The sequence below is a fragment of the Toxorhynchites rutilus genome, chromosome 1 (genome assembly GCF_029784135.1).
Source record: "Toxorhynchites rutilus septentrionalis strain SRP chromosome 1, ASM2978413v1, whole genome shotgun sequence".
NCBI lineage: Eukaryota > Metazoa > Arthropoda > Insecta > Diptera > Culicidae > Toxorhynchites > Toxorhynchites rutilus.
The window spans coordinates 83,278,449-83,295,955 of record NC_073744.1 but is presented as its reverse complement, the minus strand read 5'-3'; the positions used below and the strand labels follow the sequence as shown (position 1 = coordinate 83,295,955).

General features: G+C 36.7%; 1 protein-coding gene across 2 annotated transcripts in view; it reads right to left on the bottom strand.

Annotated features, from left to right (window-relative positions):
* Nucleotides 1-17,507, bottom strand: part of LOC129763516 (hemicentin-1) — a 258,644-nt gene that overhangs the window by 189,382 nt on the left and 51,755 nt on the right. Inside the window, exon 1 of one of the 2 annotated variants that reach the window (XM_055762657.1) lies at nt 1,253-1,378. The exons of the other annotated variant lie outside the window; for it this stretch is intronic. The gene's annotated coding sequence lies outside the window, so the exon portion shown is untranslated. Of the gene's footprint in view, nt 1-1,252; nt 1,379-17,507 lie in introns of those variants that run through there. 2 annotated transcript variants of the gene reach the window in all.

Genomic DNA, 17,507 nt, shown 5'->3' with positions numbered 1-17,507 from the left:
AATTGTTGTAGGTGGCGACACCATGAATAAAATTAAATAAATCATTCGTTTGGCATTTGACGTGACGGTGCTGGTGGAAGCATTGACTGCATGTGTGAATTGGTGGAGACGTTGACGGAACGTAGACGTTCTTCTCCGTAACGTGCTATGTGAATCGCACAATATGCGGTTCAAACTTGTATTCAGGGTTCGAAAATGGTGTGCGATGTTAGATACAGCTCGAATATGCAAACAACAGTCATCGTTCCTCTCTTGGTTTAATCATTTAGTGTAACACAAATGATTACTGTCATTTATGCAAGTATCTGAATGGTCCACTCATATTTGGTTATATGTTCGTGAGAGGTTACTTGCATGACGCATTGTGTATCATTCGACATTGATCGAAATCCAAACACTGACTGTCACTGAACGTTAATGCTGAATCCAGGAAGATATTTGATGATCTCAATGCGACTTAATAAAACATTGCGTGATATATACGGGAAGACAACGCTGAACACTTCCGCGAGCAGGATATGACTGAACACTTCGATGGATTCAAAACCATTCTGTTGATTTTGCACCGTTCAGCGAAAATATGAGCACCGACTCGGATTCAGTTTTATGAGAGAATCGATAAGCATAATAAAGATTACATTTCATTACAATCCCACAAAAAGCAGCTATGGATGAGCAATCCTAAATGGCCGAGAGGCAGGAATGTCCTGCCATTTATTTCCACATGTATAAGTAAACAATATACTTATGATACTTCTCCGGCAAACAATGACGAACAACATTGTTGTCTCGCAATATCTGGCATTCTTGTCCTTCCCCGGCTGCTACAAAAAAGCCACAACTCGATACAGCAATTTGTTACGCCTAGTTTGTAGTACCATGGAGCTAATAATGTTAATTTTACGATGTTCTTCATCCCAAGCGTACAATGTGTTTTGATGCTCTTCACGCACTTTTTCCTGCCTTGGATATCACTTGAACCGGCAAAGCCCAGCGTGTGTTAAATACTGATATAGATATGTGCTTTCCATCTATCCTCGCTTTTTATCTCTCGACTGGGGTGTGACAACCCCTGTGACAACAAGGCCAATGCTGATTTATGTGTCAACGAGTGTAGACCACAGTGTCTTCCCTCGTGTATTGATGATCATTATTACGAAGCAATTATTCGATTATGAGTCCATAAAGTGGAAAATCTGGAAAAGATGACCCACCCACATACTCCCTATATTCACCTATATTTGGAACTCACTGTGTTGTCTCCACGGAGATTCCGCTTTTTGTGTAAATGTCAGCGGCAAAAGTTTCCTCTTCGTCTGCTGTAATCGAATTATGTGCCAGGAAGAAAAACGACCAAATAGGGCGACTATCGGTCCTCAGCAACAGCATTATCATCATAATCTGATGGAATCGAACCATCTTGAACGGAGAGCGACACAATACATACCCTGGAACAAGGAAGGGAAACAAAACAGAAAAACAAGATTATATAAATTTAGTGTCATAAGAGAATTAAACTCATATATGGTTGGCAATCACAGTAATGTTTTCTATTGCACTTTCATACTTATTTGTCGAGTTGTGAGAAAAGACAGGAGTGGGTGGCAAACCGGAATTACACAGCACGGAAGAAAATCGGATTTTCTTCTGTCGTACGAGTTTGTGTATAGCGATAAAATCCTCAAGGACCAGATGTTTCACTCGACGAAACTGTGACAATATGAACATATCACTGAAGATGAAATAACGCGTAAAATGTTTGCGGACTCATACATAATTCATGAGCTGCTCGGGTGCAGTAAGTACGTGTTTCTTTGAAGACCTTCTGCGATTATTATTGTGCGTTGTTTGTGAACGTTGGAAGTATGATTGATAAGGGATGGGCAGTGCTAAATTATTCAATTTAGCCTTTGCGCAAAATAAAACTCATTTGTAGCTTATTGTCCGATGATGTGACAGCAAAGAGAGGCTGACTGGAGGGGTAAATTCAAAATAATAATTGATTGAAATTAAATTGATGAGTTTATTGAATGATTTCGTATACTTTTCAAATACGCAGACAGGCCGACACACTCGCAATGATTCTGGAAGCTCTGCTTGCGTTTAATACCATCTCTAGTTTTTCGTCATCATTTTTTTTCCAAACAAAATCTACCCGATGGTACAGAGTCACCATAAACTTCCATAAGCATTCGATGCGACTCAGCAGCACTTTTCTTCCAATGGAAAAATAAAATCAAAATTTACCACAATTGGTGCTTATTTAAAACGAAACTCGACATTTTCAACGCACTAAAAATTGAATACATTTCGGTTTTACAGTAAGTAAATTGTAGTTTTGTTTTGGAAATAAAATATTTTATCAGGCTCTGTTTGAATATTCAAGTCGATCATGTTTACAGGTAGTTCGTCTACGACAAACAATTGAGAGGGGCGTTTATTATTAACATTTGAAAGTTACAAAAATGTTAAAAATTCGTTGGACGAATTATACTGAGCTCAAAGTTGATCATTTATAATTAAACCATTACCGAAAGTTCATTTTTTACAGTAAACAATGTTAAACTATGTAGCACAGGTCGGACTCGATTATCCGGATACTCGATTATTCGGGGTTCGATTATCCAGAATTTCAGGCTAGATTATCCTGAGTTTTTTAGTTTATATTTTTTTTTATTTTTAGATCAGAAATTTTGATTAATTTGTGAATATACTTTATAAATATGATCATTTGCTCAAAATTGAACGTAGCTAGGTAGAAGAGGGGACTGGAATAGGGGTTGTTCCACAACATTATTTTCGAATATCCGCAGTAGATTTATATACGTTGAAAATTCTGAATTCAGATGAATACATTGATTTAATATTTAACAATACCTAATATCAGCCATTCCATGCCAAACCGATATAGTGCTTCTCAAATGTTCATGAAAAGTGGTAGATTTGTTCTTTATCGCAAACAATTAGACCCGTTATATTTTTTTATATTATTTTCTTGAAGGCTGAGGTTTTTTTACATAACTTATCAAAAAATCAGATGTGTGTTCTTTTTCGCTTTTAAGTTATGATTTATCAGAGTTAACAAGCTTGTAGTCTTCGTTCAATATTTCTATGCGACTATACTGGATCTAAGCAACTAGAATCCAATTTATTCGCTAGTTTGGTATTTTTTCAAAGAAAACTAAAGTGCTTTGAGTTGATATATCCATCATCTGCATCGGTACAGTAGATCAAAAGATATGAATAGTTGAAAGAAGATCATGTTTGGGATAAACGTGAAACATGGTTTTTTGAACCATCGGTTAAATTTGCAAAAATAATAACTTAAAAACGAAAAAGAACACATCTCTGATTTTGTGATATTTATGTACAAAATCCTCAGCTTTCTAGAAAAAAATATAAAAAATATATAGCGCCCTTGGTCCCGAGACCATGAAAACCATAAAAAATTAAATACAATAAATAATAACGGAAACATGGTTTAAATTTTCTGCATATTGGGTGTTTGAAGTAATTTCTCCAGAAAGACGAGGTGACTTGAGGTGACGAGGTGGCTTTTACTTGATATGTCGATCAATAGAATCGATTCAACAATTCAAAAGTTATGAATTTTTGAAAAAAATTATTTTAGGTAAAAAGTGATTTTTCGGACCACCCTAAAACGGAAATGGTTACCCTAAAGAAAAAAGAAAAAATACGAGTCTAATTGTTTGCGATAAAGAACAATTCTACTACTTTTCACGAAAATCTGAGAACCACTATATAGGTTTGCCAAGCAATGGCTGATATGATAATTTAATAAAACATGGATGTAGGATAAGCAGGGTCCGTTAAATATGTTTAAATCCGGTTATCCACAGTGTACTTTTTTGCTATTAAAATCATAAATTCAAATGAAGATATTATTAACGTTAGAATTTATAGTTTTAATATTATTTATAATATTTTTTTAAAATTATATATGAAAAATGAAAAATATTTTAGAATATTATTTTTGACTTTTTGTGTTGGTAAAGGGGTATTAGAGTTATCTATTTTGGTTTCTATAGTTCGAACACATGGGAATGATTATTTTCAAAAATTTTATATTTTACAATGTTAAAATAATTTTTTAATATAAAATAGATTATTGAATGGTTCAAACTTTATTATTTTTAGGAAGAGCAATATTTACATTTTAAAGTATTATAGTTTATTATTTTTGTGAAATATCTGAATATTTTGGGTTAGATATAATTTCTTATGGGTTGATTATATGAAGATTTTGAATTTGTGCTTTAAAATTATCGTGTTTTGAATTACACCCATACTTCGCTTACGGTCTAGATACGTTCCACGAAACTTGGCCGAAAAGCCGTATAAAGAATCAGTTGTATATCGATGTCGAAAATAGTTTTTTCGCCGTTATAGCGAAGCATTTTAGACCGTAAATCGAAAACATGCCTTAATTAAAGAGAGCCGTCATAGCGAAATGCCGTATAAAGAGCGGCCGTATAGCGAGGTATGAGTGTATAAAAAATTGTTTATTTTTATAATTTTGTTATTAATATTGATTATATTAGTATTTACTTTTAGTTCTTCAAGTATATTTTTATATATTTTTATAATAATTTTTTAATTCATTTCAATATTTTATAACTCTATTCATCTATATTTTTAATTCATTTATGGTTACCTAAAGCACATTTTATTAAAATTAGGAAATTACCTTTAAAAATTAGGAAAAAATCTTCTCAAATTCATTGAACCAAATCATTTCCTTAATAAGGAATAGCTGATAAAAGATTTGTAATAACAGTTGCTCCTCAAAAAAATATCTGTCCTCAAGGTAAAACATATCCTAAAAATCTTGTTGCTATTGTTATATATAATATAATAACTCCTACTATTCATGTAGGGATATAATATGATCATTCTAATAATCAGGACGTGGTAAAGAAAAGGAATACAAAATAAATTATGAATTCGCTTGGATGGTCCAAGATGATTTTTAGTGTTCTCAATAGATTAGCATCTTCATATGTTACAACAAATTCATGAGTAACGATGTTCATCAGAGTGCTAATGAGAAACGTAATCTCAAATATACGAACGGGAATTCGTGCAAAATATTGATTTTCGCGAAAAAATACACTATACAAAATTTAAGCTCAATCGGACTTTATTTACTACACAATAAATTAACCTTTAGCACATGGTTTTGGCATCTCGATTTATTACATAAAATGGGCCTAAAAATAACAGAAAATTTACTACTCCGAAAGTCTTGTATAGCATTTAAATATATATATTATCAGGCAATATAAGATAATGTAAGCTATCGAAACAAGATACACATTGCAAATAAGCTGGCAATAAAACTTTTCGCGTACTTTGCCACATACACTGCACAGACCGAGATGGATATATATCTCCTCTATGCTCTCTTTTTTACTCTTGGAAAACACTTTCTAACTTCATTATATAATGAGGTGTAATGTTATCAGATGTGTTTGGATGTAAAACAATGTTCTATCAACAATGACTATCACATCGTCGTTCAGAGCCTCAAACTCCACGTCGTGCACGGTATTGTCTTAGTCCATCAATTTTTGCTGAATCGAAAGCATGCGTTCTTTTACAACCAACAACGGGATTTGGCATTTTCCATGGAATGGAATCAGCTGGTACCTCGTTCCAAGCCATGCCTGCCCAAAACAAAACATTCTTAGTGTTTATTCGCTCAATCTTTTCTTTATCCCATCTTTTTTATTTATTTAGGCTCATTTAGCAATAAATTCGGCACTGCTACAGCTGAACATTTTCATCTCATGTTGTATATTACACTGTAGCCATTGAGGCATAAGAGTATTCCTATCTTATCGATACACATTTTTACCTATTACACAGTAACCATTCACGCGTTAGAGTATTCCTAACCTATCGATACACAACAAATGTCACTTTTTTTCGGCGTAAAAATATTCCTATTGTTTGAATGTTCACAGTTGGACTGTTCACAGCGGGACTGTTGATATGAGGTTTCCATTGTTGTGTTATAATTAGCATTCACCGATGCAGCAGACTGTCAGGTGCGTGGTAAGTGGCTGGGATTACCGTCACATTATGATTGTTGCGTGGACGTAGTAGCTAGAATAACACACAAAGATGGTCAGTTGAGGGCCTTAAGTTATTAGCTCATGATCGTTCGCTCAGTAGCGGACACGCAACCAATTAGGCTACGAAGACCCCTTTCGCTTGTCATCGATCTCTCCTTGGCGTCCAAGAAGCTCACGCATGAACTTTGGCTTGTAATTGAACTTGACCATTTGAATACTATTTTGGTTCATAGGTTGTGACAAGGTGATTAATATTTTTCTCGATTTTCAAAACATTACTCCTCCCCCTGGAGGCTCCGGACTATTTCTGGCTACGACACTGCAATCTACAAATGAATCAGTGCAAATCATAGTAATTTTACGTTTATAGATTTTTTTTTTATGATTCGATTATCCGGAGTGAAAAAAAATCAATACTCCGGATATTCGAGACCGACCTGTATTTATAATTATCCTTACCGGCAATGTGAAAGTGAAAATAGCTTTTGAAAAATGTAAATGTAGTCTTTATGCTAGAATTGAGCAGTGTCGCTGTATGATTCGCGATTTGCTATAAATTTCAAAAATATCTTGACTATACGATGCTATATTACATCTATTTGGGCTCCATTATTCAATGAACTAATTAATATATTCATAATATTTTGCCAAGCTATAGTTTCCTCTATTATGTTTTGAATTTGAAATCTAAACTCCGGAGCATAATAAAATCTTGGGGCGAAACGCGTCGCCGTTTTATTCTCTTAATCCTCCATTTACATACCCAGTTATAACAATCCGCAACAGAAGCAAGAAGGAATTTTCATCAGGCAGACAAAAATCTTATAAAAACTCATTCTTTACTGGTAAAGCCATTCTAGGATTTCCTAAATCCCGATCCCGGCCAGAAGCAAAATATTTTTATTCATCTCTTTTACCGCATACCTATTTTTATTTATCTTTCGGTATTTCGCTAACATTTTTCATTTGCAGAGCAGACAAGAAACAGCCGCTTCCGCGATAATCCATTTTAGGCCATCAGTAGCGTGGTTGTGGTTTTTGCGAAACGTTACTTTGGGTTGGGGTAGATTGAGTGCTTGCCACAGTAATGGTTTGAAGTAAGAATTGGGTGATAGAATTGGAATCTGGCGACGTAAACAAATGGTTGTATCGTCTTCCATAAATTTACACTCATTCAGAGAAGCATTCTGAGATTCAAGATTCTCCAAAAATATATCGTGGCTACCAGAATAACGTCCTTCTCATTGCATACAGAGTCCAGGTCAATCTGAGATTATCAACACTGCGAACCAGAACATCAATCGTGCGTCTTGAGTTCCACTACTGCTCTGCGTTTCACAACAATTCACCGTCATCGAGCTGGAAAATTGTCTAATTGTGATTGATGACCGTGAAATGGATAATGAGCATCGCTAGTCTTCTCCGATGTGTAACGCAGATCTATGAATTCTTGTTAGGATTATCCATGATTTAGATCTTAGCCAGGGATTTGAAAAGAGAGAGAATGGACAAACAACTGGAATAAATATCTTCAGCAGTGAACAAAAAAAACACCACCAAGGACTGCTCCCACCCTAAATAATTCATCCTTCTCGGCGAAAGCGCCAAACGCATGGTGGGTGGCCCGCTTCCATTGACAAACTGAATCAAATTAAGTTCTTCTCGAGCGCTTCGCCTTTTGTGTGTATTTTGCCGAGAGAGGATTTTCATTAAGTGCTATGGTACGAGTTTGTGCTATTAGATTAATGCCGAAACGCAAACGAATCTGATTAGGATGGCAAAAGAGAACGGAAAAGAATTTCGAAATCCAAAAGGCCACCTCGAAACCGGATGTTTCCTTTCTAGGTGTCCCCAAAACAAAGCTTCGGTTTCCTCCCAATTGATGGATTATTGAATCAGGGCATCGTATTAGTGGGGACCAAGTTGGATGGATCTAATCAATTAGTCAGCCGGATTCTTGTGTGCTCGACTTAGACGGGAATCCGGGCCAAATAATGGATGACGATGGTTGGGACAGCTTTCTCTGGTGATAGTTTTCCAGTCTTCCTATTAGACAGTCAATTTACTTTGCGAGGAAGACCAACGCTGATTGTTATGGCTTTTATTCTATGGCTGTAGCATATTTGAATTTGGGGAATTCAGGATTTTCAATATTTGTATAAGTTATATGAATATAGATAAAAAAAACTTACGATAGCTTTTCTATCAGAATAATTCAGGTTAATCAGTTATTCATTTGCTGTAGAAATAGATGCCTTCATTTATGCATCCAAATATGTATATGGAGAGAGTACAATGCTACGTATGTACTTGGAGGGGATCAAAAACCATTAATACTGAATGCTGCCGACAATGAATCGTCAATTTAAATCGAGCTCTTGGAAAAAAAACATCCAGAACACAAACAAAGTTTAATCGAATCATAGTGCTTCATTATTATGTATTTTGTTACATCACATGCTGCAAAAGAGTCAAGAAAATATTTGGTTGGGAAATGCTCTTGCATGCGACTCACTCACCGGACTTATCTCGGTCGGATTACTACGTTTCTGCATCGATGATACTGGTACTTGCTAAATACACCCAAACTAGCGTTGGCAGAAAATGTGCCATCTTTGGCAGAAAAGATGCCATTTCCTGGTCATGAGAGTCAAATGCGCAAATAATGAGCTATTTTGAAGCTTAAAAATGGTTTGTATGTATGCGAGCAGACATCTCTTTCTGTTTTCTTTTCTCTTTTCATTTGGGATTGTGCAAAAAAAAAGTCCATACATGAGGATCGAACCAAGGACGGCTGGAATGCGAAGTTACTTTACACGACCACGCTATCCATATAGCTGCCAGAAGCGCGATAATATTACACCTCATCATAAAATGAAGTTGGAAAGTGTTTTCTAAGCCGATAAAGAAGAACATGAACGAGAATATATCTTTCTCTGTCTGGGCCGTGTATTTGGCAAACTATACGAAAAGCTTTCATTTAAATGTGTCTCCTGTTTCGCTCCCTCATATTGGCTCTAGCATATATATTATACAAATGATATGCATGTATTGGGAAATAGAACATTTTATGTTATCTTTAATCTCATTTAATGTAATAAATCGGGATGCCAGAAAATGTGCTAAAAATTAACTTTGGGTGTAGTGCCTAAATTCTACAGCAAATGTTGGAAAATGGCTTGATGACTAGATGCTTCTATTATGGATGATTTTTTATTTCGTTACATTCACAAATTGCACAGTTGGTAAAAATCACGAATAATTCTGTAATATTGTCACATTTTGCGAATTTCAGTCCGTGGGTACAATATGGGCTGACCAAATAGTTCAGGAATTAAAACGGGATACGTGAGCCAAAACATTTTATATTTTGATATTTTTCGAAGAATTTTATTGAGTCAATAAAATCGAATATAAACAAAATAATCAAATATTCTCAGATATGCACTAGTTTTTTTACGCGATTTCATTTCACTCGATTCTTCCGAAGATACACGATTCTCTCGAAATTACACGATTTTCTTGAAATTACGCGAACTGCCTATCGTCGCCTCGTTGGGAGAAAAATTCGGCGAGTGTGACGAGCGCGCGACAATCTTATTTTACGCGATTCTGTTTAAACTACGTGATTTTTTTACTTGATTTGTTCGAAATCACACGTTTTTTGTGCCCACGCATTAGTCACACAAGAAAGAATTCGGTGTACCTACTTTGTTCTCCACAACGAAGGAATATTTAGATGATGAAGCGACATTGCGAAGGAGATTAGGATTATTCGAAGTTTTTTTTTTTGATCCCAACAGTTTATTTTATTAGGCTTGTTTAGCAATTCAGCTGTAACAAAGCCGAATTCATTCGTGTACATTTTTCATCTTAAGATATTTTTTGTTGTATATTACACTGTTACCATTTTGAGGCGTAAGAGTATCGCTATCTATCGATAAACATTTGTTTTATCTATAACACAGTAGCCGTTTAGGCGAAAGAGAATTCCTATTATATCGATGCACAACACATGAGCTCATGATCGTTCGCTTAGTAGCGGACACGCAACCAAGTAGGCCCCCTTTATTGGAAGTTTTATTATATAATTTGTCACATTATAGATCAAAGTTCTGTTCGACAATTATCATAACATTCATGGTTTCAACATTGGGTCGTAACTTTTCCTTTGTCCATATTGTTCATATCAGAAAAAAAAATCCTTCTAACAGTTGTGGTACTACCAGGTAGACACAAAATATAGAGATCCACGTCGATCCACAACAGCTGATTTGGACGGGGCCCCCACCATTTTTTTTACGTAGGACTACGTTTTTCAGTGAGTGTGTCCAATCAGAAAACAAATACCGATTTCATGAAATAAAGTTAACTTTAATAACAACTTTCGGTTCGAATTATCTTCAATTATATGGACGCCAATCGAATCGGGAGCTTTCTAAGATTTGTTTGATGTGCTACACTTTGTGATTATCTAATTCGCAAACGGTTTTAGTCAACGAAAAATTGTAGCATTCTCATTTTCCCATACATTTGTTCTACCCATTTGTGTGTTTACCTACCCGTGCTGTCAATATGGCACAACTTATGCATATGCGAGATATTAGGCTGTCAAAAAAGTCCTGCGGTATTTTTTTTGAATTTTCATTTGTTCATAAAATTAGTTACAATCATCTGTTTTAAGTCAAATATGCGCCGTTTTGTTCGATGAATTGTTCCCAACGAGATGCCAACTTCATAATACCCCTGTTATAGAAGCTCGTTTCCTTATTGGCAAAAAACTCGGATAGCCAATTTTCATAGGCCTCTTTTGTGGCTAACTTCTGACTACCTAGCTCGTTCGCCATGGACAAAAACAGGTGGTAGTCACTTGGTGCGAGGTCCGGACTATACGGCGGATGCAAAAGAACCTCCCATCCGAGCTCCCGGAGCTTTTGGCGCGTCACCAAAGAAGTGTGTGGCCTGGCGTTGTCCTGATGGAAGACAATGCGGCCTCTGTTTATCAAAGATGGCCTCTTCTTCATGAGTGCTACCTTCAAGCGGTCCAGTTGTTGGCAGTACAGGTCCGAATTGAGCGTTTGGCCATAGGGAAGCAGCTCATAATAGATTATTCCTTGACAATCCCACCAAACACACAGCAGAACCTTCATGGCCGTTAATGAGGACTTGGCCACCGTCTGAGCCGCTTCAGCGGGCTTCGACCACGACCGTTTGCGCTTCACGTTGTCGTAAGGGACCCACTTTTCATCGCCATCCGCTTCAGAAACGGGTCGATTTTGTTGCGATTCAGCAGCGATTCACATGCGATACGATACGGTCAAAGATGTTTTTTTTGCGTCAACGTGTGTGGCACCCATACATCGAGCTTCTTTGTGAATCCAAGCTTCTTCAAATGGTTAATAACGGTTTGATGACTTATCCCCAGCTCTTGGCCGATGCTACGGCTGCTACTATGCCGTTCTTTCTCGGCTAATTCAGCGATTTTGTCGCAATTTTCGACGACAGGCCTTCCGGAGCGTGGCGCATCTTCGACGACCTCTACACCAGAACGAAAACGTTGAAACCATCGTTGTGCGGTGTAAATGGAAACTGTATCGGGTCCATAAACTGCACAAATTTTATTGGCAGCTTGAGATGCATTTTGCCTTTGTCATAGTAGTACTGTAAAATATGTCGGATTTTCTCTTTATTTTGCTCCATATTTGCGACACTATAACTCACGAAGGACTTAACCAAACAAAACACTGTCAAGGACTATATTATAAAAAATACCTTTTCAACAAGCTATAGTATGACTCGATACAATGAATACAACTAGAACTACGCGCTTATAACGACATTAATTATAAATTTTATTGAGTATTAGTAATATTATTATTATAATTGAGTATAAATAATAAATAATATAAATAAATGAATGAAGACAACACTTTTGACTTCTAGAAAATGATAAAATTTTCGAAGCTTCAGGCAGAACAAGATATCAAGATAGCAAACGGGTTTTACTATAAAAATTCAAAATAGTACACTTTTCATCATTAGAAAGAAAAAAGGTGAAAAATCGAACATTTCTTTTTCTTACGTAACGTAAAGTGGTCACCTAGTGGGGGCAAGGTGGTCATCCCCACATATCAAGCTAAATGGGATAGATTTATGCATTTTTTTCGTCCAAATTTGTTCAAATCATATTTGTTATAGTAGGTACATGTATGAAATAAGCTTGGCCTATTCACCTAGAGTCTCAATTTAAATTTTCTCTTGCATACAAAAACGTAGTAAGAAACACATAACGTTTCGCAATAATGTTGTAGTTCCAGTTATTTAAAACATCTATGTAGAACAAAGTTTTTTCTATCTCTTGAAATAACCGATATAGCGCCTTTTTCCTAATTTGCGTTGGGGTCACCATTAAAAAAATGTTTTTTGCTCTAATATTCAGTTGCTTCCTCTACCTTGCGTTCAATATTTGACTATTCCCATTCGATTGGGCCTCTGTATCACGGCCCGAGCCCGAGTGTTTTACACTTAATCTTGATGTTGATTTCATCATTCGTTATTTTAACCCTGTCAACATATGACTCTGAACCGAAAAAAGTTTCTTCCAGAATAAGCCGTTAATGACTAATGTAGTTATAGCCAGGGATCGAAACACAAGTACTTTTTAGTTATGAAAATACCTGAATCAGGATGAGGACCAGCTACATGTTGAGGCTTAGATATATCAAGAAAAGTGCCCCCCAAATATGTCCTTTCCTACAGCCATTTCTTAAAACCCTTAACCACAAATGTTTCCTCTCATTTCACACTTAGTGAAATGCAATTACCCCAAATCCCCAACCTTCGTCAACAACAGATAATAAATTATTAGTCATCCGCTGAACAATTTATAACCGAAGAAACAATCTTTTCTCACACAAGAAATAAACACGACACTTGCACCGCCATGTGAACAATTCGCCACACGACGTAGGCGCCAGATGTTTTATTTTAACGACCTACTTGAGTCATGTTTGTGCGAGTAAGGCAGAAACCCGATTACAAACACAACAACATTTCTCCGTTCTCATTCTATCTCATTCGTTTTCCACTTTCACCATTACACTGTGCGATGCTCCGCCCAGCAATAAACATTAATTATTTTTTGTAGAGTTAAGCGAAATAATGTAAACTTGCACTTAAGCGAAAGTCTTTTGTGTAAAAGTTGTTTCTATAACCTGGCGTTATCCATCCACATCTCGAAATCCAAATATCCTTGTTTCATCCCCTTCGTGATTCACCACCATTGGTTTGGGAGACCAGTGAAAAGAACCCAATGTATAAATGTGTTGAAATTCTTGTGATATAATTTTTTTTTATCCATATATGTATGTAAAATCAATAATGTTAGTAATAAATTCATTGTAAACACACCTCTCGGCACTCATTAGGTCATTTTTGCTTGGACGAACCAGCTTAGGAGTCTCAGAAGAGGAGAGGATAGTTGAACGTCTAAAAAAAGTTGCAATAATAATGTTAATGAATTTGGAAGAGCCTAAACAGCTGTAAAAAATAATTTCACGGAAAGTGTTGGGGGCCAAATTGTGAACAAACCGCTACTGTTTAAAAAGCAAACATTTATATCTATGTTAAGAAATAGAGTAGAAAATACAAAAAATAAAATAAAATGGAATTTAAGCCCAATTCAGTCATTTTCCGATTTATTTTTTTTTGGTCGAACAATGGAGAAATGTCCACGTGGTCAACAGGGGGAGGGGTATAGATAATGTCCACGCTTGTCCACGAAGGGGGAGGGGGGTGTCTGAAATCGTGCTTTTTCTGTCCACTTGGTATGTGGACAGCCCCTAAGATCCTCCAGAATGAGAAGACCGATTTCAATTGCTTCTGTTCAAATGTTTCGAGGCTTTCCCGAAATAAATTGTATTTGTTTGACTTCACAAAATATTAGAGACTCTGATTTCCCCATGCTTTCTATTTTAAATGCTTTCTTATTTTAGAAAATGATACGCTGATTTATGGGTTTAATAGTAAGACTGCTTGTTATCATCAATTATGCATATTTTAAGAATACAGTATTGACGACTTGAATCATTTTATCGAGGTAATATGCCAAGCCGATTTTCTCCTATTATACGAATAATGGTCGCTTTCAAATGAATCAATCCATCGAACACCTGGTATACGCTCTCTTGAAGAATGTGTTTCCTTGGTGTATGAATCCACCCGGAACCAAATATCATGCTTCAGGTATATTCATTTTCATTTGCTCCTCAAACTGCCGTTGCTAGAATTTTTCTTCATCTCCCTGTGGATGAAGAAAAATTCTAGCAACGGCTTTTCACGAATGATGATGACGAATGTTCTATTCACCGCATTTCACCAAACAGATTGATTAACTTCTGTTTGCAGTGTTCGTTCATAGAACAGATATAAATCATTTTACTTTAAACTGCACCAGCATACAAATTGTGTTCCGCATCTTTGTCGCCTATATCAACCTCAGCCACATTCCCCACTTGAACGAATCTGGATTCCCAAGGTTACCATTCGGTACACATCTTCAGCAGTGGGAGCCAGGAAGGGCTCATCAGTCCGCCATAAAACCAAACCCTAGCCAACCAGGTAGAACCCGACCAAGGATGAGATATGGAGTGAATGCCAACAAATCTTCCGCCTTACTTCATACTCACCGCCACGGCTTCACAAGTTGGTTTCGGTTGGCGCTGTTTGTAAGTGGAAAGTTGAGCTGTAAATTTAGATCCATTTATAATTTAACATGTTTGTTCAAATTTGTTTGCCGGGAGTTAAATTAGACTTTTCCCTTTTCTTCGTCATAACCGCACAGGAATTTGGTCTGTTTGCAGTTGCTGAACCACATCGTCTTACTTGGGGGGTTCCAGGCAAGCAATGCGTATCCTCGTATCCGCCACCGCTCCCTTTCGCAAGGATTTTAAATTTCATTGCCCGCTCTGAGCTAGTCCCATGTAAGCCACATCCAGATGAACGATTTCGAAGAATTTAATTTCGGGAAAAACCTACAGCGTTCTGCCGATGGATGGGAGGCAAAATAACGATTTTGTTGATGAACTGAGTTGAGAAAATGGTGCCAAACTGGCAATTTGTTCTGAGGAAGGATGATTCCTAATGATGATGAATATTGTTCGAATACCCTTTCGCACAAATTAGAGAACCTCTCAATTAGAGACGAGGAAGGATAAACAGCGTCTGTCTATTTTGTTCCCCACATGCATTCTACGTTCGTTCGATGTACAAAATTTTGTACTTTCTGCTCTTTGCTGCAACACTGCAATCTTCACAGATAATATCAAGTACATTTGTGTCATTTTTTACGAGTAGTATCGGTGAGTCTCGAATAACAAACAACCCAGCTTGGATGATTGAATGCTACGGCGCGTGAAATGACTTGATTGCACATCGTGACAGACGAATTTCCTAAAACCCCGAATCGAACATGCAAAGGAATTAATTAAATTAGTCGGTTTCGTCAGCTTCACACTTGTAAGCTATCATTGTGCATAATCACAAATTACAAGCAAACAAATCGAGGCGCGACAGCAAACTCGTTCAAATTCGTGTATGAATAATTAAACACCGCAATGAGAGATAAATCTCAACAACATTCCAACTCACATCATCATCGTCATCACTTCAGTCATTGGAAATGGAAATGCTCACAACCAAAGCGGTTTCGAGACAATGTTGAGTAAACATTCAATCGTGAAGCTTCTGTTTTGCTATGTTTGCTCCGCGACAGCTCTTTATATGAGCACGCGCTTTTCGGTTACCTAAAGGAAGACGACTCATTCTCTCTGTCTTCTCATTCCACACATTCCACATTCAAACCGCATGCATCTTCCAGTCTCAATCCAATCTTTCGGGTGACGAACAAAAGCGTAAATTGATTGTTATTTTTATTTCGTTATATTTGACATCACTCCAAATTTTATGTTTTATTCCTCCTTTCACAGATATTGCTAGCAGATGCTTTCTTCGGCAGGAACGGTTATTCGTTTTATTTCCTCCGTGAAAGTTTCATCTCTGAGGTATGATTCGTTATTAGCACCGTTGTTGTGCACGAGTAGCAATAAGGAGATAAGTATTTTCGGGTCCTTTGCCCCAGGGTTAACACTCTGTCCACACCATACGGATGCCGGGAAACGCCAGAACTAGAAAGTGTATCATTAATCATTTTGATGTATCCCACGCATTCCTATTTTCTATCGTGACTATCAATCGTGTTGAACACTGCGTAAATGTTATCATCTTCACGATTATGAGATATAATGAAGTTCTCGAGCCAATTCACGACCCAGCTGTACAGATGCTGATTACATGCTCCTGAATCCCATGTGCGCCCTGAGCAGCTAGTAATGACTGGCAGAAATAATCGCAAGTATATGAAGATTATTTCATACCAAACTATGCCAGTCTTTCTCGTCTGGAAGGCAAACGAAGGAAGAGCATGTTTATGTTTGTATTTAGACAAAAACTCCATTGTGTTTCTAGTTAATTTGATCCAAATATGATACTTATTTGTACAGTAGTGAATGGTTAGGTTTAATGTTAGTTACGGCGAAGAAACAAAAACATTACTAAATTGACACTTTGATTTTTTTTTCAATTGTGAACGTTTGAGCATCTGGAAACAACGATTGAGTTTGTGGGACAAGTGAAGGAAATGCAAAACAATAAATTTTCAACACAATATTCCTAGAAACGTGCTACAGAATTGGTCACATAGGTAAAAAAGTTACAGTTACAGTACGAGACACGATCGCATAGTATACGTAGGATTATACGAGGTTATTTGTTGCATATTGACTTTATATATGTTTGAAAATAACATTATGAAGCTATGGTGATAATTTGGTGGCCCTGGAAAGGATCGTTTAGTTTGATGATTGGCTACTGTTTGTTCACTTAACCAGTGGAACAATCAAGCGATGATGGCTTTTTATGTCTCAACATCCCACCCACCCTTCGATATTTTTTTGCACATTTTTATTGAAAATCCCTTTTAATTTAACAAATTTTGGCGTATAAAGGGTGTGTCACATCAAATTGCATCACGGAAAAAACGCTGTAGAAATTTAATTTTTAGGAATTATATCTTCAGCTTTCGCTTTAAAATCAGATAAGAGTGTATAGATCACGTTGTCCATGCTTCACTGTCAATTTTTTGTAAATTTGGAAAAATGTCGTCGAACGAAAAAGAGCATCGTGAATTAATCCTGTACACTCATTTCGAGAATCCGGAGTTGTCACATCGGGACATCGGTAAGATGCTGGGAATCGTCCAATCCACGGTCAGCAGAGTACTAAAACGATACTTCGAGAACCTAACCATCGACCGGAAGGTGAAGAACGGCAAAAATGGATGCTCCGTCAGTG